General features: G+C 48.3%; 1 long non-coding RNA gene across 1 annotated transcript; it reads left to right on the top strand.

The window, feature by feature from the left end:
* Positions 1–2: 2 nt before the first annotated feature.
* On the top strand, positions 3–15647 carry LOC138580085 (uncharacterized). Its single transcript, XR_011304172.1, has 3 exons — positions 3–410; positions 13788–13912; positions 14357–15647. It is a non-coding gene; the product is annotated as an uncharacterized lncRNA (long non-coding RNA).
* The last annotated feature ends 4770 nt before the right edge of the window (positions 15648–20417 follow it).

The raw sequence follows: 20417 nt of genomic DNA on the forward strand, positions 1-20417 counted from the left end.
ACGCATTGGCAATGCCAACAGTGGGCCTTTGTTCCCTACCAAATGCCTAATACTTCTACACTGGCCAACACTATGGGCGTGAGGCAATGTTTTAAATGAACACTCCAGAGAAGGGCACAGAGTCCTCGTAAATTCAGAGGGTGAAGCAGCCCTGTTTTTATTAGACCAATAGCGGGTCTCCAACTCCAAACGAAGGCATTAACTCTCATGTAATGCCCGTGCTCACATTGCAGGGACAGGCGATCCATCACCGGTCTCCTTTCACTGTTGGTTGGGGGTCGCTGCCCTCCACGTATTTTGTGGGCGGGGTTACCGCCTGAGAAATGAAGAAGGTGGCACCTTTCTGTTATTGCTGATCTCATTAAGCGCGGATTCAGCACTTCACCGCCAGGCACTCCGAGCACATGATGGTAAGGCTGGATTAAAGCGAGCTGCAAGGCTTCCCCACAAGGAGGTGTTTTGGGCGGGGAGGGCAGGGACTGGGTGGGAGTGGGCATAAGGATTAGCATGACCAGTCAATGGGTGGCCAAATAGCCAAACAACTACCTACTTTACTCTAAGCAACACCTGTAGGCCACATGTCCCTCCTCCTATGTTATTCCTGCCTATCTGCACTCCGATGCAATAGTTCTGGCTTCTATAGTGGCGAGCGACACCCAGTAGCCCAAACTAGAAAGGAGCACGAGGAGTGCGGTGGCACAGACCGGCTACACAGGACTCGCGTGACCCAGAGCACTGCCAAAGGCTAAGATTCCTTCCAGACCTTCCACCCATTGCACGCTCGGGCAGAAACGGGGGCTGCAAGGCTCGATGATTCAAAATCTGGAAGATGGAGTCATTCTGAAGGGGAAAGAAACGAACAAGTCACACAGGGAACATAGGAGAATGACTAGGAAAAGCGCACGTGCTCAGCGAAGAATGCACATAATGGAAATCACCCCTAGTGCCACTGTTAGGCCAAATAAAGAGGCGCTATACACCTGCACACGCGACCATTGCCCATCAGTGATAATACAGCATGAGACTCGGCTCTCAGGAATAACTGGAAAGGAATTTGAAAAGATGCATTCTGAACTCTGACCTGGTGGGCAGAGGTTCAGAAGGCCAGCCTAGTTTCTTGGAACACGGTAACCTTCTGGACACTCCAGACCAATCAAGGTAGCATTGGCAGCGGTCAAGACTAGGGCCCTCATTACAACCCTGGCGTTAACCAATGGCGCTATTAGCGCCATGGTTAACGCCAGTAATTTACCGGATCCGCCATGGTGACATGGGAAATTACAGCCCCATTCCAAGGTTGGCGGGGCAGTAATTCCCCATTTACCATTGGCCCTTCCCCATTCCCATTTTCGCCCCATAGGGCTCAATGGGAATGGGGACGGCGGTATTTACGGTACTGCAAAATGCGGTACCGTAATCACCTTCAAGGTCCCTTTGCGGGTCCTTACCTTAACGACTGGTACAGACCAGCCGTTAAGGTCGGGACCCGCAAAGGGACCTCGTAATCAGGCGTTAAGGGATTACTGGTACCGGTAATCCCTTAACACTAGGGTCGTAATGAGGGCCTAGGTCTCAGGAGGGTTGAGGGTGACTGAAAGACCTCAATGAGCACACAGAGTAAAGGACACTTACAAATCACTCCCAGTCATGTGTAGATATATTAAAAATACAAATACATTTATTTCAAGACCTTTGAGTTTCAACACACAAATCAAATCACAGTAATACTATTAAGCCATCACAATCCTATCTAAATACATATATATACAACTCTAATGGGATCTAAAGGGTTAATGCACGAAATGGGTCCACAACCTAAAAGGGGAAGGAAACAGGCAGTGCAAATAGTCTTTAGTCCCTTCTGCATATAAGACTCTCCTAACTAAGAGGCAGTCCAATCCCTAAGAAGAGTGAAGCCTAATGCTCAAATGTACTTGCAATGCTGGCGCACAGGGTAATGCACATAGGCAAAACGGGGTCTCTTCAAGGGTCTGTAGCAGCTCAGGAAGGTGGGTGAGGTGGTGAAGAATAGGTTTCCACTATTCCAGGAGGGTCTCCACTTGAGGGCAGAGTCGATTCCAAGAGTTGGGAATAGTTTGCTAGTTCGCACTAGCAGTGGAAAGTAGAGAGGGCCCCCAGGGGCCACTCATGCGTAAAAATAGATGGAGGCACTAGGGGCCACCGGTTAGGGTTGCGAATACTCACCGACCCCCGGCGCACTCCAGACCAAACTTCGGCAGTCGAGTCCACTTTGGTTGCAGGTTCAAGTGCAGCAATTTGGCGGCTCTGTGGCTTTCAGTAACAAAAATACAGCAATGATTCCCAAACGGGACAGTGGCGATTTCTCCGCTCCTGGTGGATGGATCAGGCCAGTTTTATTGCAGCAGGCTTCAGGGGCGAAAGGGGCACAAATGCAGCACACCTGCAAAGTTCGTCACCACGGCTGGGCGACATGGAAACCGTGCATACTCCGGTTCGGGCGCACTCACTTTACTTCAGACCAGGGAATACCAAGGGTACGAAATTCAGTGTGAGGGTGCTATGGACACAGAGCTGGCAGCATACCAAGTTTCGAGGGCTTCCTGGAAACGATGGTGGAGACAGAGCAAAGGTCCTGCGTAAACTGGTCAGCCCACTAGTTGGCATAGGGACACTTCCGAGAAGGCTTACTTGCAGAGTTTGAAGAAGGTGCCGATAATAGTTGGTCCCACTATTCCAACCAGTCGAAGCGTCTTCGCAGACCTTCTAGGACGACCAGATGCAGGGGGGTCCCACGGGATAACAGCGGGCTCAGGGTGCCAAACCTTGCAGAGGGTCACCAGCGGTTCCTCGATTCGGCTTCTTAGTTTCAGGATACTTGGATCCTATCCTTCGTTCAGTGAGAACTCCAAAGATCGACATGGTATGGGTGTTTTGGGCCTTCTCTTATCCAGAATCTCCTTCGCGCCAAAACGAAGAGGACCCAATGAGAGATCTGCTCACATACAGGAATATTGCAATGCCCGACCTAAAGTACATAAAGGGGTGTCTCCAATACCTGGAAGGCCTATTGTTTTGGGGATTCAATCAATCTTGGCTCCACTGTCACAATATGCGGATAGATTCCTACATGACGATATACCAAAAATGCAGTCATTTGAGAAGGACTCCACAGCCATGTTTACCCCTTCGAGGCCACAAGTCAGTGGCTGGTGACGATGGATGTGGAGTCCCTCTATATAAGCATTCCTCAGACGGAACTGTGGAAATGGTGAGGAGACACCTGTTGCAGAATCTGAATATAACACCTGGGCATGTAGGATTTATTACTGCACTTACAGAACTAGCCCTGACGAGAAACTTTTTCTTGTTCAATAACCAATTTGACCAACAAATTTCGGGCACGGCTATGGGTGCTACCTTCACCCCTGGCCTTGCAAATGTATATGTTGAACAATTTGAAAAAGAGAATGTATACTCCGCCACCAATCCTTATCTGAGCAAGAATAAGGTGTGGCGGAGATACATTGATGATATCTTTATAAACTTTGATGGCAATAAGACCGACCTATTATCATTTCATGAATAGATATTTGAATGCAGTCCTTTTCTGAAATGTTCAATAGACTATGATAAAATCGAGACACACTTCCTGGATCTTCATATTCTAGCACAGGATGGTGGCCTAATTTCAAAAGTCTACAAAAAAATCAACTGATCGCAATGTGCTGCTTAATTCCACCAGTTACCATCCGCACGCATTATGTGATAATCTGCCATTTGGGCAGTTCCTTCGGTATAGGCGAACATGTAACGAAATGGCAACCTTAAACCAACAATCAGAGGAATTAAAATCTGAACTGCTGTCGAGGGGTTACCCGAGGAAAATAGTTAGGAGTACACAGAAGAGAGCTAGAAATATTCCTTGCGACATCACCTTACAACAACATGCAAAAACTACCTCAGTCGACACTATCACAGCTGTTCTAAGCTACTCCCCGACTTTAAACACAGGTAGCACTGAGTTAGCCTATCCCACCTTCGCTATTAAATGGAGACAAAACATCCGGGACAAATTGGTGCATACCCTGGAAGAACCAAAGGACGACTCAGACCAAAGCACCATCTGGGGTACTGCTGCACCCAGTGGCCACACTCCGTTTGGCTCCTGTGTCATGTGCAAGCAAACAACAAGGAGTAAAACAGTGGAAATAGGGTGGAATACACCCTGGGAACAGAGGAAATTTACAAATTGCAATAGTAAGGGGGTCCTCTATTTGATCATATGCTCCTGCAATTTAAAATATATTGGTATGACAGGACGCATTGTCAAGACCCGGCTCATAGAGCACAAGTCCTGTATCAGGAGCAAAAAACAAACTGCACCATTGGTCACTCATTTTGAACTGCAAAAACACACTGGAGCAGATTTCAGGTGGACAATCTTGGAAAAAATCTCCCCTCCCCACAGAGGAGGTAATTTCCATGATATATTACTAAAAAAAGAACAACAGTGGATCTTTTGTTTGGACACAGCGAATAATGGTTTAAACAAGGAGATCCAGTGGAATAATCGGGCACTGATCAAATGATGGCATGTGATCAGTAATGGGCCATATATAAAATAACAAGGTAGAATTATCGACAACAGCACTTCCAAACAGTCAGTTAATACTTACAAAACATATACATTTTATTCATAATCCATAAAAACACAGTAAAAATCAAACAGTTATAAAAACAAAGTGCTAGTGACATAGAAAAGCAGTTCATTCCTGATGTAATAATGGCATCAGTTTACTTCATCCTTATGATTCATTTGACTTGTAGAGATGAAGTGTAATCAATAAAGATCTCAATACGTATCTAGTATATCACATTACTAGTATTATGCCTCGACATGTTTCAGTTGGTATCCAGTTAATATGTCGAATGCATTTTTTCGAATGACAATAATGTCGAAAACATTTGGCCGAAATTTACTTTTTCGAATGTGTTATTTTTAAATTTACATGTTTTTCTTGGTTTTGTGGGGGGAAAAAAGGGTTAAAAAGGGGGGGTTGGGGGGAACTCCCCCCATTTTGAACAGAAAATAAAAATAAAAAAAAGACATACCAATTTTTTTTTTCGGCCAAATGTTTTCGACATTATGGCATTCGAAAAAATTTAATTCGAAATACTGTAGGTAAACCGTTTAAGTTCTCTATCTTTCGTCTCAAACTTTCTTCAGGCGGATTTCTCAATTAGTCACTTGAACTTTATGATTTAATCTAAGAAAATCTTTCCAAAAAGCACCCACAAGTGCATTAAGTGCTGTTGGTAAAAAGTAAAAGCAAAATGTAAGCCAATCGAATGCTTAATATCTAAACAGTATTAGTCTGCACAACCCGAGGTTCAAGAAAAGAAGTCTTTACCTTGTGTTGGAGTGGTGGTAGTCTTAGTAAACTACTGGGTTCTTATATGATCCTCCAGTAATACATCTGTCCAAAATTGGGCACAGTCGTCTGTGAAAATACATGTTAATTGTATCAGACTACCTGGAGCAACCAAGCTCTCTGCCTATAAAGCTCTATAAACGTTTTCTGCCAGTCACATTTCTAGTAAATTGGTATCAGAGGGATGTAAAAGAAACGTATTCTACAACAACTTTAATTTATAAAGACTTGTTCATAAAAACAGTTCATAGTCACGAAATATCTCTAGATGATGAATAGAGGAAAATAGAGTCCCGTTGTATGGATGGTCTACAGTGAAATATATGGATCTTCATAGTTACCACTACCTAAGTTACCACTACCTAAATCAGCTATGTACCGGTCAATGTATAGACACAAATGAAGGACCATTCTTTGGCACCTGCGGAATGTCAGTTCAAGATGTATACTACATATAATATGGCTCCTGACATTTTTTTCGCTGCGTTTTTTGCAAAGTGCCTGTCATTGTATAGACACAAATGAAGGACCAGTCTTTGGCACCTGTGGAATTTCAGTTTTAGATGTATACTACATCCAATATGGCTCTGCAATTTTTTCGTGGCCTTTTATGTAAATTTTACAGTGCTGTTAGTCGGCTCCGAGTGACCTCGTTGTTGCAGAGTAATTAGTCCTGCCAGTGGAAGCCATATCCGCCGGCTGTTTTTTTCCCCTGCGGTCAATTTTATTTTCTGATCGCGGTCCGGGAGCTACCCCAAGAAACCAGGATACCTCTTCCTGTGCCACCCAAAGGTAAGTCACATTCGGATCCTGTTGCCTTTTGTGCCCTACTGATCACTCTAGAGTCTCAGAGATCTCTTTGCCCAATGACACGGGATCACAGAGATGTTAGATAGTGTATTAGTATTTCTAACATAAGAGTGGGAATTTTACCATCTTGGACAATTGCTAACTGGCACCCCTCATTAATTTATTTTAGTGGGCGGTGACTAGTCCACCAGAGAGAGAGCCCTACTCTAACTCAGGAGTCAGACTAATTTAGCTGTGTGAATACCGCGATTTCTATTCTCCTGCTGAGGGAGGTAAGCAGTCCTTTTTCAGCCGAAAATCTAGCTTTTACACTGTTTTTAAGAAATAAACCCCTGTAAGAAGGATACTTAGGGGCCGATTCATGGAACAAACGTGCGCCGAAAATCTACACGCAAGCAGGCGCAAGCAGGCGCAAGCGGAAAAAAACAGGCGCACGCGCACGCGTGCGATTCATGGAAGTCCCTGCGCGTGTACACCCCGGGATGTGCGCCAAACCCGTGCATGGGGCACAAGTCACAGCAACATCCCGAAAGGCGTGCGCGACGCCCACAGTGAAAGCGCACAACCTCGGCGCATACACCAGAAAGTGGGCGGGACACTGGGCGTAACGCGCGGAATGGGGAACAACGCGCGAAAATAAGGGCGTAACTGGGGATGTACTGCAGGGAAGCAGACGGAACGCCCACACGCACTCGAACCACACGTATTCATGGAATCGAATAGGGCAAAGCCACGCACAGCCAAAGACACGCACAAGCCGAAACACGTCTGCCACACGAAGGCAGGCGGTAGCGTCCCTGCGCATTACAAAAGTGGCAACATACAGCAATTGGGCCTGTGCGAGCGGGCTACGTGTATTTCAGGGGTTCGCGTGAACTTTTTCACGCGATCGGGCCTGGGGGAGCGGGCTACGTGTATTTCAGGGGTTCGCGTGAACTTTTTCACGCGATCGGGCCTGGGGGAGCCGGCTACGTGTATATCAGGGGTTCGCGTGAAGTTTCTCACGCGATCGGGCCTGGGGGAGCGGGCTACATGTATTTTAGGGGTTCGCGTGAAGTTTCTCACGCGATCGGGCCTGGGGGAGCGGGCTACGTGTATTTCAGGGGTTCCCGTGAAGTTTTTCACGCGATCGGGCCTGGGGGAGCGGGCTACGTGTACATCAGGGGTTCGCGTGAAGTTTCTCACGCGATCGGGCCTGGGGGAGCGGGCTACGTGTACTTCAGGGGTTCGCGTGAACTTTTTCACGCGATCGGGCCTGGGGGAGCGGGCTACGTGTACATCAGGGGTTCGCGTGAACTTTTTCACGCGATCGGGCCTGGGGGAGCGGGCTACGTGTACTTCAGGGGTTCGCGTGAAGTTTTTCATGCGATCGGGCCTGGGGGAGCGGGCTACGTGTATGTTCGCGTGAAGTTTTTCACGCGATCGGGCCTGGGGGAGCGGGCTACGTGTATTTCAGGGGTTCGCGTGAAGTTTTTCACGCGATCGGGCCTGGGGGAGCGGGGTACCACTCACCGTCTGCCTTGCGTGTAGAAGAACGCGTAGCCAACACCCGCTGTGAAGTAATAGCGTGTGAACCCCAACGGATGGAAAACACACGCACCGCACGAAAAGCACGTACAGAACAGTGTAAAGGCACGCGGGATCTCCAAGCCCTGCCAGGGCAACGCCCGTGCGCAAAACGTCACAGACGCGCTTACGCTGTAAGGGCCTTTGGTCCAATGAAATCCCGTACGCGTGCTGACTCGCTTACGCGCTAAGGGCCTTTCCTCGATTTTCACGCTGACGTGCAGGATTTTCACGTGCCAAATCACTCCGTATCAAGCTGGCCACGCGAAAACACACGGAAGACCACGCTCCTGCCCAGAAGGCCGAATTACTGCCCCCCAGTGCCCCGAGCAGCCTCCCACGTGCCATCTGCTGCTGCCTGCCTGCCTGCCTGCTGCCACCGTGCCCTGCCATTTGGTGCCTGCACATCAGCCATCTGCAGGGGTCCAATTGCTGTGTCCACCCCTGCTGGAACAGAAGACTCCCGACTCAGATAACATCGCTCCACAGCCCAGCCCCAGGACCCAGTTGCCCACCCACTCCTGGCCCTGGGGTTGCCATGTCGGGCACATCCACATCTGGCACCAGTGGCAATCCCCGGCCAGAGGGGCAGAGGGGCACCAGCTTCACTGCCACCGAAGTTGGTGTCCTGGTGGAGAAAGTCCTGGGGCAGTATGATGCCCTCTTCGGATCGTCCCGCGCCAACAAGGAAGGACGGGAGAGGATCTGGGCCGACTGTGTGGTTGCCATCAACGCGGAGGGGATGGCAACCCGCACCATCCAGAAGGTCAAGAAGCGCTGGGAAGACATGAGGTCCAGGACCCTCATGAAGGCCCGGCGCCTTGTGGAGGGGGGCCGGGGCCGCATGAGTTCCATCCAGATGGGGGTCCTGGAACGCGTACACCCAGCGCTCCACGCCCAGGTCCTTGAGAGGGAGACCCGTCTGGAGTTGAGTGGTAAGTGGCCAAGCATTGCTGTGTGAGACAGGGCATGTTGCAGTGTGCTGGTTGTCTGATACTTGCCTGTATGTGTGACATAGGCCATGTACGCATGTATGTGTGCAAGGACATCATGGTAATGCATGTGCGACCAGTAATGTGTGAACCGCACGGTTGTTGCATGTGTTTAAATGCGACATGTGGAGCCCTATGCAGATTGTACACATGAGAGCATGGCAGTCTCTGTTCCTGGACATGGGTGGGGGTGAGGGATGGGTGCTGATGCCAGGTACATATATGGTGCCATGTCTGTGTGCCTGACCTGCGTGTCTGTGACTTGTGGATGCCATGGATGTATGACACATGTCTGTGACAATGTACAGATTCACTGATGCAGCCTAGTCATCCTTGTATCCACTGTGATTGAGGTGTACGGGGCCAGATGGATGTGACTGAGGTGAAGTGTGTGCATGTGATAGGCATGACCCATGATGCATGTGAGTTCCATTACATTGTATGTTTCGAGAGTCCATTGGACATGTATGGAAATGTCCATGGCATGCACCATGACTGTCACTGTGTGTGTTTTGCCTGGACTGACACATGTGTTGTGGAGGGACATGATGGAAGTGTACTTTGACAGTGGCACTCATCTGCTATTGCTTCCTGTCTAGGGGACCATTGTACAGTACCCTGATGCTTGTGTTCTATGTCTCCGTCTACGCAGCGGCTAGTGAAGAAGAGGGCGGAGACGGCGCTGTGGAGCAAGGCGGCGGGGATGCCCCCACGGCTGCAGCGGAAGGGGTGGGTGAGCCCCCACAGGGGCCTGCTACGGCGGAAGACGGTGAGGAGCCATCCAGGTTGGTGGTTTCCACAGAGGAGGAGGAGGCCGCCACTGAGGCGCACATGGGGCCTGGTGGGGGTATCCCTGCTGGTGCAAGTGGTGCAGTCCAGGGGCAGGGGCAGGAGGCAGCACAGGTCACCGTGGAGGGGCCTGTGCATGTCGCTGTCCCTGACCCTGTGGGTGCACCACCATGCACCAGTAGGTATGCCCCGTCCCGTCCGCAGGCAGAGGGGATGTCCATGTCATCTGACTCCCCTCCACCTGCGGACGAGGGGACCCCTGGCCGTATGGAGAAGGTCCTGATTGGGGTCGCGATGCGCACGGCTGTGATTCGTGATGCCGTGCGTGCTTCCCAGGAGGAGCACGCACGTCATCACGAAGAGCACCGTGCCGACGTGGCCCAATTGGGATCGTCCATGTTCGGGGGTTTCCTGCATGTGTTGGCCAATCTGGCGGCCCTCTCCTCCTCTGTGGAGACTACACGCCAGTCATTCTCCTTGCCGTCTTCCGGCCCAGATGCCACCAGGGCCCCCTGTGGACCTGCCCTGACCAATGCAGCCAGCTCGGTGGGGATGCCACAGTCGGGAGTCAGAGGTCCAGCAGGGGTGGACACCACAGCAACTGTACCCCAGCAGATGGAGGATGTGCCGGCATCATCAGGCAGGGCACGTGCACGACGGCGTCGGTGGATTCCATCAGCCTGTATGCCGTCGTGCTGGCAGAGGCAGTGGCGTCGGGGGCAGCAGCGGAGTCAACGTGGGAGGCATCATGGCTCGGGGCCATCAACATCGGAGGGGCAGGCATCGGCCGGAGGGCAGGAGGACCCAGGACGGGAAGTGTCTTCCGTGTGGCAGCGGTTGGGCCAGCATATAGGTGCGGAGCGGCGGCAGAAGAGGCGCGGCTCACAATGGTCAGGGCGGAGAACTCCATGCGGAGGGCCCTGAGGCGGGCCGAGTGCCTCGAGGCAATCCGCAGGGGGTTGGAGGAGCAGATGGCGTCGTCCCTGCGGACCCTCGGGGCCATGGAACAGGACCGCCTCCGGGACATAGACGAGGAGTTTGATGATGCCCTGGCCCGGAACACCACGGAGTGAGCCGCTGGACTTGCCCGCCACCTTTGTATATAGTTCTTTAGTTTTAGGTTTCCTTTGTTTGTTCTTATGATTTGGAGTCGACGGACACTGCTCCACTTTTTGTATATAGTTGCATTTTAGTTAGGGTTTTTTGTAGGTTTCCTTTGTTCAGTTGGGCTCATGGACCCTTGGATGTTTTGTACATAGTTCTTCATTGGATTGATTTTATTTTTAATGTGACCTTGAACAACTTTTTTTTGGATTTGGATTTGGATTTGTAGTTTTGATTTTTTTGGACGGACATGCAGCTTATCTTTTTTTCATTGCCATTGTAGTTTGTTTCATTTCATTTGCATTCAATTTTTTTTAATACAATTTTGTTTTCATACTTCACTGTGTGGTATCATCTCATTGGTTTCATGCATGTCATGTTGGGTGTTTTCCCATTCATTTGCAACCATTGTGTGTGACGGACATGGGTTCATTTGCTTTATGAACATTGGGGGTGTAACATGTAATTTCCATTTCCATGTGGGTGAATGGGTTACTTGGTAGGGCCTTTTGGCTGTGGAGGCTGACCATAACGCACATGATTGGGGATTGTGAGGACCTGGGTGCAGGGGGACATGAGTGGGGGCCTGGTGGAGGCTGCCCCTGGTGACTGGGGGGGTGGTGGGAGACATGGGTGGGGGCCTGGTGGCAGGTGCCCCACAGTGCTAGCGGGTGGGGGGGGTGGGGGAACATGAGTTGGACATGGGTGGGGGCCTGCTGGCAGGTGCCCCACAGTGCTGGGGGGTGGGGGGGGGGGGTGGGGAACATGAGTTGGACATGGGTGGGGGCCTGCTGGCAGGTGCCCCACAGTGCTGGGGGGTGGGGGTGCTGGGAGACATGGGTGGGGGCCTGCTGGCAGGTGCCCCACAGTGCTGGGGGGTGGGGGTGCTGGGAGACATGGGTGGGGGCCTGGTGGAGGCTGCCCCTGGTGGCTGGGGGGTGGGGGTGATGGGAGACATGAGTGGGGGCCTGGCCTGGTGGAGGGTGCCCCACAGTGCTGGGGGGTCGGGGGGGTGGGAGACATGAGTGGGGGCCTGGTGGAGGGTGCCCCTCAGTGCTGGGGGGGTGGGGGGTGGGAGACATGAGTGGGGGCCTGGTGGAGGGTGCCCCTGCACTGCTGGGGGGTGGGGGTGCTGGGAGACATGGGTGGGGGCCTGGTGGAGGCTGCCCCTCGTGGCTGGGGGGTGGGGGTGCTGGGAGACATGGGTGGGGGACCTGGTGGAGGCTGCCCCTGGTGGCTGGGGGTGGGGGTGGTGGGAGACATGGGTGGGGGTCTGGTGGTGGGTGCCCCTGCACTGCTGGGGGGTGGGGGTGCTGGGAGACATGGGTGGGGGCATGTGGAGGGTGCCCCTGGTGGCTGGGGGTGCAGGGGGACATGCGTTGGTGGGCAGTAGTGCAAGTTGACATATGGGTTGGCTGGGGGGCATGGCCATGGTGGATGGGGTGCCTGCAGGACATGTGCAGGGTAGGCCCCTGTTGTGTGAGCCACCTGCAGGGGCCGTGGAGGGTGTAGAGGGAACACCTAGGAGGACCCACACGTGCAATTCACGTGTGGTGCTCCCCGCGCACCCCTGAAATACACGTACCCCGATGGAATCGCGTGTGGAACTTCCCGCGCACCCCTGGAATACACGTACCCTGCTGTAATCGTGTGTGTAACTTCCCCTGCACCCTGAAATACACGTACCCTGCTGATATCGCGTGTGGAACTTCCCACGCACCCCTGGAATACACGTACCCTGCTGTAATCGCGTGTGAGACTTCCCCTGCACCCTGAAATACACGTACCCTGCTGATATTGCGTGTGGAACTTCACGCGCATCCCTGAAATACACGTACCCTGCGGAAATCGCGTGTGTAACTTCCCATGCACCCTGAAATACACGTACCCTGCTGATATCGCGTGTGGAACTTCATGCGCACCCCGAAATACACGTACCCTGATGGAATCGCGTGAGGTACTTCCCGCGCACCCCAGTGATACACGTAGCCTGCTTGCTGTGCTGGTACAGGGTTAGCGCAGTCCTTTGCGCTGGATTGGGAATATTGATGGCTTTTCCCTGCGCGAGAGGCATTCTTGGGGGCGTAACTGGCGCTGCTGCAGGGTCGCTGCGCCACTGTGCGCCACGGCTGGTTTTGGTGGCTGGAATCCATGAATGCGCTGTGCGCGGAATTGGATTTTAGCGCACGTGGCTGGCGCAGGGATTCGCACGCGCACACTGTGCGCCAGCCGCGTGCACCACTTGTGCGCTGGATTCTATGAATTACCCCCTTAGTATTCATCCGCCCCCACTTTTATTGAATAGGTGATTGGGTAGCAGGGACGTGTACCTGAAGATCCATCTATTTCACTGTAGACCATCGATACAACGGGACTCTATTTTCCTCTGTTCATCATCTAGAGGTATTTCATGACTTTGAAATGTTTTTTGTGAACAAGTCTTTTTAAATTAATGTTCCATATACATGCTGGGCACAATCTGTATAACAACTGGCCCCCCATGGTTTGATATCCATCATATATATCATGGCTATTGCGTTCGCGGGGCATGTCCTCCCAAATCGTCTCTCATTACACACCGCCAACATTGAATGGCGTGTATTAATTGCGTATCCCCAATTAACATATGGTACAGTGTAAAGGAACTAGAACAGCAGCCGCTACACAGAATAACCGAATATGCCCATAGAAATATGGCTGTGTCCTTTTGCGACCATGGCCCATTCCAAAATTGCGGCCGTTACGTTGCGGCATAACCGGGAAATAAATACAACCCGGCTATCAGGACGAGCGCTTAGCCGTCGATACGAGCAGCCTCGCTGCAGGCTCTCTGCTATACAGAGAACTAGGTAAGCTGTGCGAATAATACTGTCCACGCAACGCATTACCTGAAACACTGCCGGGTTGAATAGCAGTTTGAAATCATGCAGATAGGTCATTGATCTGGTGTGGCCCCATACATGAGCTCATTGCATATTGTTTGTGCATTGGAATGCATAGATGGGATGTATCCCCATAAAAGAATGTTAGAAAATCACTGGTGTGAATAGCATAACCCAGAGCACATGAGAAGTCAAAACCAACATCTTTCCATCGGTTATTTTTTTCACAGTATCATCCTGTGAAAAATGAGTGGAAAGATTTTGCTCACTATCGGAGCGGACACCAGCACCCACAAAATCTGAAGAAGACTGTTTGCCGTATATTGCTCCCACGCCGAAACACAGCAATAATCAGGTAAACTCACACATAATAGTATCAGCTAAGCAACGTTGTGAGTAGTTTAATTGAGAACATATGAGATGGGGAAACCACTATCTCTCTAAGTTCCTCTACAGTGACAAAGAGATGACTTAGCTTGCTTACTGTGGAGCAGACATCGGTATCTATACAGTAGAGGCACTCTGTCCAACATCTGCACAGTGTGTAGGCCAGGTAAAACAGAGACTAAAGTTTGACATATGTATTGAGAAATTCTGCCGATAGCGGGTATAGGAAAAATACTAATGATAATAGGTGTGGCACACGTCTAGACTCTGGGAGAGGAGGGAGTCTGATAAATGTCCTTGTACGACTCCGAATAACTGATCTCATGTGAATAAGACATGTAAAATAATAGATGCCCCAACCCACTATGGCTCATGAGAAGTTAACTTTGACTTTTTCATCTTTGTCCTACAGAGTACGTTGTGAATACCTGATGGGTGAACTGATTCAGTCTCTTAGATTTAAGAAATCAGTCCTGATAAGGATGACGTATGTAAAAAGATGTCACTGAAACCGGTCGACCAGACGTTTTGGATGTCTTCGAACTAAGGGGGACACAGAGAAAAATCAACAAAAATATTGACTATTGTATGCCACTTAGGATATTGCAGTATTGTTTATTTCATCCTCTGTATCTCCTTAAAGACACATCTGAGGATGCACAAGAGTGAGAGAAAAAATAATCTATTTGAGAAAGAGATATGTGTAACATTGCAATAGAGGGACAACTTGCACTAATCGTTCTCTCCTTGCCGTGTTTTTTATTAAACATACCATCAAGTTGATCAAGCACATTTCACGGCGGGCAAATAAATTGTTACCTGGACAAAAAGTCCCACCTGAACTGCCTGATCAACCGATGAACGCAGTATGGGAACATTTACCCCAAACTGTTTTTTACCGTTTAATTGAACAGTCAAGACTGGGAAATTTTTACAGCGATCAACTCATTGTAGTATTAGGGTTAGTTCCCCCTTACCTATCCCTTTTAGATAGGCGTTGCTACAGCGCTAACTAGGGCTAATTAACATCATCAAGGGAGAGGGTGTTCTTCCAGTCAGGGTGAGTGTTAGGGTACACAATAACAGTGTGACAAATGATTGACATAATGCAAGCCTCACATGTCTTGTTTTGTGTGATACCACTACTGGAATGGGCACACATAAAAGTTCATGTCACAAATTGACAGCTGTCTGGTTAAATATATTTCAATGTTCTATTTAGAAACATCGATGCTACCCTGTCTACATTTAAATGATCCTGTCCTGTAGAGGCTGGTCCACCATTAAGTATGGGACGATGAGAGCCAAAACTTGAGTCAACACGATGTTAGAAATGAACATTTGATCTTGAAAGTCCGTTTTGTTTTTTGATGAATGCTAGTATTGACCTGGCGACAGGCAATTTATAACTATGCAGACTTTATTCGAATTAATAGGTGTGGACATCTATGTGATACAGTGTCACACCAGATCCAATTGTGACCCGAATTGTAGAATTGCTATCACTATATAGCGATGTCTTTTCTTTTAAGGTTGTCTTTGTAAGCATGTGGTTTAAGAGTGGAGAGTGGGTATGGCAGTAATGTTTGAGGGTTATGCACTAACAGGTGATCATTGTATGTAGCAATGAAGTTGTTGCCAAATGAATGCCATGTTTTGTATTTTTGCTTTCTATGAAATTAATTAAATCAATATCAAATGAATGATTGTGTATATATCAAAATCAAACTACTGGTTTCTGTAAAAATCATCTGTTTTTGTAAATTCTAGGAGGGAAGCTACAGATGTGTTTTCCTGCGATGAGCATTATATCCTAGCCTATTGCTACAAATTGCTTTACCACGCTTTATTATGTGTCTAATTTGTAGCCACTTTTGGCAACTCTACTTCAGTGCGCAAAGTATATTACTGTACCGTGCACTGCGGTCCTTGTGTTTTTGCTCTATAGATCCCGTAAGGATTTTTTGGTAACTGGACAATGTGCCTAGGAGTAGACGGGTGGCAGCAGAAGCGTTTTCATGTATTTTTATGAATTTTTACTGAGCCATACCACATTTGGCTCACGTCCGTCATGGCTGTACCACAAGGTTTTTTGTCCGTTGACCTTCTGGCCTTCCCCTTGCTCTTTGTGACCCAGGGAGCCCTTATTTGGGCATGTATTCACCTGCAAAATCTGGCACTTTTCGCGGGCTAACGCATGTCACGTGTTTGGGTACCCAGGTAGTGGGCTCAGACTCTGTGGTCCCAATCCACACTACTGGTGCCAGGATGTCTGGTGTGCACGAGAGCCGCAGTGGTCGCTGATTGGACCACTGCTGGCGTGCATGAGTCGAGCAGATCTCCTCGTTAGCCAGCTGGGTGCGAGCACTCACTGGACTTTGGGATATGTGGAGCGGCTCTGAGTTCAGACCAGCAGATCACCCATAAGTCTGATTGACCTATACAAGGAGCCAAGTATCCTGAGGAGCGAAGCAGATCCAAGGACTGTCCAGAACTGGGCAGAGAAGGTTTAGCACCCTGAGCCCGCTGTTGTCCTGGTAGATCCCTGCTTTGCACTCGATCTCCGAAGACCTGAGATTGTCCTTCAACCATTTTGAGTGGTGCGACCAAACACTCAATGCCTCCTTGGTTCCCTGCAAACAAGTCTTCTTAGAAGTGTCCCTGGGCCCTCCAGTGGACTGACTAGCTTGAAACTTGACATCCGTGCTGGAGCGTTGCTACATCAAGTTTTGGCTCGAGCTTTTGGAGAATCCTAGTTCACACTGCAAAGCCGTTTCTTGCCCAATGTCATTGTCCCTACTGATTTGGGCTGCAAGACAGAAGCGTGCATCAGTCTGCGAGACTTGGGTGCTCCTGCGTCACTGTGTGACAATGGAGGTCATTGCTGGGGACTTTCCAGCCTTTCTTCAAGTGTCCTGACACCAGCTTCATCAGTGCTTTCTTTGTCCTGCATTCGCGATGGGGAGGATTGAAGTTTGTCCCTTGTGAGCTTTACGCATCGATGAGCGCTTTTACGCACAAACATAACATTGAGCACAAGGCGCCAATCTTCGTAGGACTGGACTTCTTAAGTTAGGGATATTCCTTTCTGGAGTTGGCCATTCTGATACAGTTTGTTTGCTTTCCTTCGTCACAGGTTTGGGTAGAAATCTGCACTTTACCGCATTGACCGAAAAGTGACTGTACATATATTTTACATAGTCTGTGTTTAAGTAGTAGTATTACTGTGTTATTCATTATTCACTTGTTTGTTCGGGCCCTGGTAAATTGTATCTTTTGTATATACTACTGTCTAAGGGTAGTTCTTGTCTTCCTACTGTGTGTGCTCATCCAGGACCTCAGATCAACCCCACTACTCCTGAGACTTAGCCTTAACTGCTCTCCAAGCTACCTAGAATTGTCCAGGCTAACTTTGCAGAAGTGTTCCCTGTTTCACTAAAAAAGGGTGGCCTCCTGAATATCCGTTCACCACAGCAGAGTTCGGAAATCCATTTTAACATTGCATGATCTGTAATGGGTCGACTGTGTGGTCTGACAACTGCACCTAGACCAGGGAGCTCGCTATTATAAAGATCACGGTCATCCTAAAGCAAGCCAAAGAGAAGCATAGGATTCTTTGTTGCGTGACCTTTAAGGGGTGGACCGTGTGGTCTGATAACTGCGCCTAGACCAGGGGAACCCTAAATGATGATCAACAAAGAACATTGTAAGTAAGCCAATGAAAACTGAACTACCTGATAAGGCAAGCCAGAAGGCAGATCAAGTGAACCTGTTTTCCTACATTGAACAAATTACTTTACAATAAATAATATATTGAAGTCTTGGGGAAGGGAATCCTGGGACTTGAAGGAACTGAGAAGTCTCATCTTGAGGAAGGGAAACATCATGATCTTCCTTTTGTGTAAACTATAACATATTTTTGTTTTATTATTACTTGTGTGTAATCAAAAATATGTTTACAAGACTCTCTTCTAAATAGAGATAGCAACATATAAAGTAGAAAGAGGACGAAGAAAAACAGAAGAATAAACGAAAAGTGCATCCGTAGATGGACTTGTAGCTGGAGAAGTAAAGATGGTGAGGGAACGACTTTGCCATCGACACTTCTGTCAGATGTTATTTGAACGGTAATCATCTTCATGGCTTTCTTCCAGGATTTTTACAGCCGCTATGGTGTATCTCATGACCTCCCCTGCTATCAGGCTACACAGGAAAGGAATCCTCCTTTCAGAAATCCGTCAGGGTGCCTCTAGATCAAATTTCCACAGCACCTTCGCATGACACAGCACTTTCCCGGAACGGCCTGCATTATTCAGCTACCGATTCCTAACGTGACCTTTTTACATTTTTTGTAAAACGGGAACGTGAGGACGATGCCACCCACAGTCCATGCGGCACTATAGCCCTTTTCTGTGCTGTGGACGTTTGATCTAGAGGAACCCTGATGGATTGCTGAAAGGAGGATTCCTTTCCTGTGTAGCAATGCACACTTGGAGTACTGTGGATACCCCATCCAAAACTTTTGACCCATAGGACCTGTCTCCTAATGGCTATGGCAGGACTGATTCTCTCTCCTACGTCCAACTGATCTTTATTGATGTTTATGAGAATACGTTTGAACTTATTACCAACTAATGAAATCCAAGCAATTCATAGACATACAGCATCAGATAAATGTAGATTATGCAAAGAAGACGCGGCCCAAGAAACGATTCTCCATTTATTAATGAATTGCCAAAAAACAAGCCATCTTCGGGTCGCATACTTAACTCTATTGTTTGGTGACTCAAAAATCCGAGACGAAGAAACTTGGTGGTATCGCCTGATAGCAGGGGAGGTCATGAGATACACCATAGCGGCTCTAAAAATCCTGGAAGAAAGCCATGAAGATGATTACTGTTCAAATAACATCTGACAGAAGTGTCGATGGCAAAGTCGTTCCCTCACCATCTTTACTTCTCCAGCTACAAGTCTATCTACGGATGCACTTTTCGTTTATTCTTCTGTTTTTCTTCGTCCTCTTTCTACTTTATATGTTGCTATCTCTATTTAGAAGAGAGTCTTGTAAACATATTTTTGATTACACACAAGTAATAATAAAACAAAAATATGTTATAGTTTACACAAAAGGAAGATCATGATGTTTCCCTTCCTCAAGATGAGACTTCTCAGTTCCTTCAAGTCCCAGGATTCCCTTCCCCAAGACTTCAATATATTATTTATTGTAAAGTAATTTGTTCAATGTAGGAAAACAGGTTCACTTGATCTGCCTTCTGGCTTGCCTTATCAGGTAGTTCATTTATCGGTAGCTGAATAATGCAGGCCGATCCGGGAAAGTGCTGTGTCATGCGAAGGTGCCGTGGACGTTTGATCTAGAGGAACCCTGATGGATTGCTGAAAGGAGGATTCCTTTCCTGTGTAGCAATGCACACTTGGAGTACTGAGGATACCCCATCCAAAACTTTTGACCCATAGGACCTGTCTCCTAATGGCTTTGGCAGGACTGATTCTCTCTCCTACGTCCAACTGACCTTTATTGAAGTTGCGAGCCCCCACGTGCACACCTTGAGGTGCTATGAAATTGACTCAGATCAAGTCTGTGACTCTTTAAGAACTAGGTTTTTTCGCCGAAATCGTTTTCTCCTGTTGAATGTTCGTGACTTGGGTTTATGAACAGAAGCATGTCGAGACACCCCTCAGGATTAAAAACAGAGTTGTGAAAAGAATGGCATAATAATCCAGATGGATTCTAATACACAATAAGTATTCTGAAGTGTATTGAGTTTGTGTAATTTCCTGTATTTGTTTTAGCTAGCATTTGTCTGCCTATTACGTATTCCTGTGTTCCTTTTGTTAAGTATTGTGATTTGTTGTGGACCTCTGAATTTAATCATGTTGTAACCTGCTGCTTGATTATGAGACATCCCTCTGGATTAAAAACAGAGTTGTGAAAAGAATTGCGTAATAATCCAGATGGATTCTGATAAACAATAAGTATTCTGAAGTGTATTGAGTTTGTGTAATTTCCTGTAATTGTTTTAGCTAGCATTTGTCTGCCTATTACGTATTCCTATGTTACTTTTGTTAAGTATTGTGATTTGTTGTGGACCTCTGAATTTAATCATCTTTTAACCTGCTGCTTGATTATTATTAAAATATGTTTGGTAATTTTGATATGCGTTAGGTCCAATTTTTAGGTCTGACCTTTTAGTGACCAGTACCTGTTCTCTTAGTTCTGTCGTCCATTTATAAATAGCTACTGCGGCCCTACAGGCATCTTTGGAACACAAAACTGATGTGGTCATAGAGGACATGGGCCTCTTGAGACAAGATGTATATATGTCCGGACTACACCCTGCTGGTGCAGAGAAGTAGAGCTCAATCAAAGAGAGATTACTCTGGGCTAACAAGAAATATATGTTAATCTATCCAGCCAGGATCAGGGTCGTGCATGAGGGCAAGACGCACTTCTT

Source organism: Ambystoma mexicanum, chromosome 3p (genome assembly GCF_040938575.1).
Source record: "Ambystoma mexicanum isolate Mex_15411 chromosome 3p, UKY_AmexF1_1, whole genome shotgun sequence".
Taxonomy (NCBI): Eukaryota; Metazoa; Chordata; class Amphibia; order Caudata; family Ambystomatidae; genus Ambystoma; species Ambystoma mexicanum.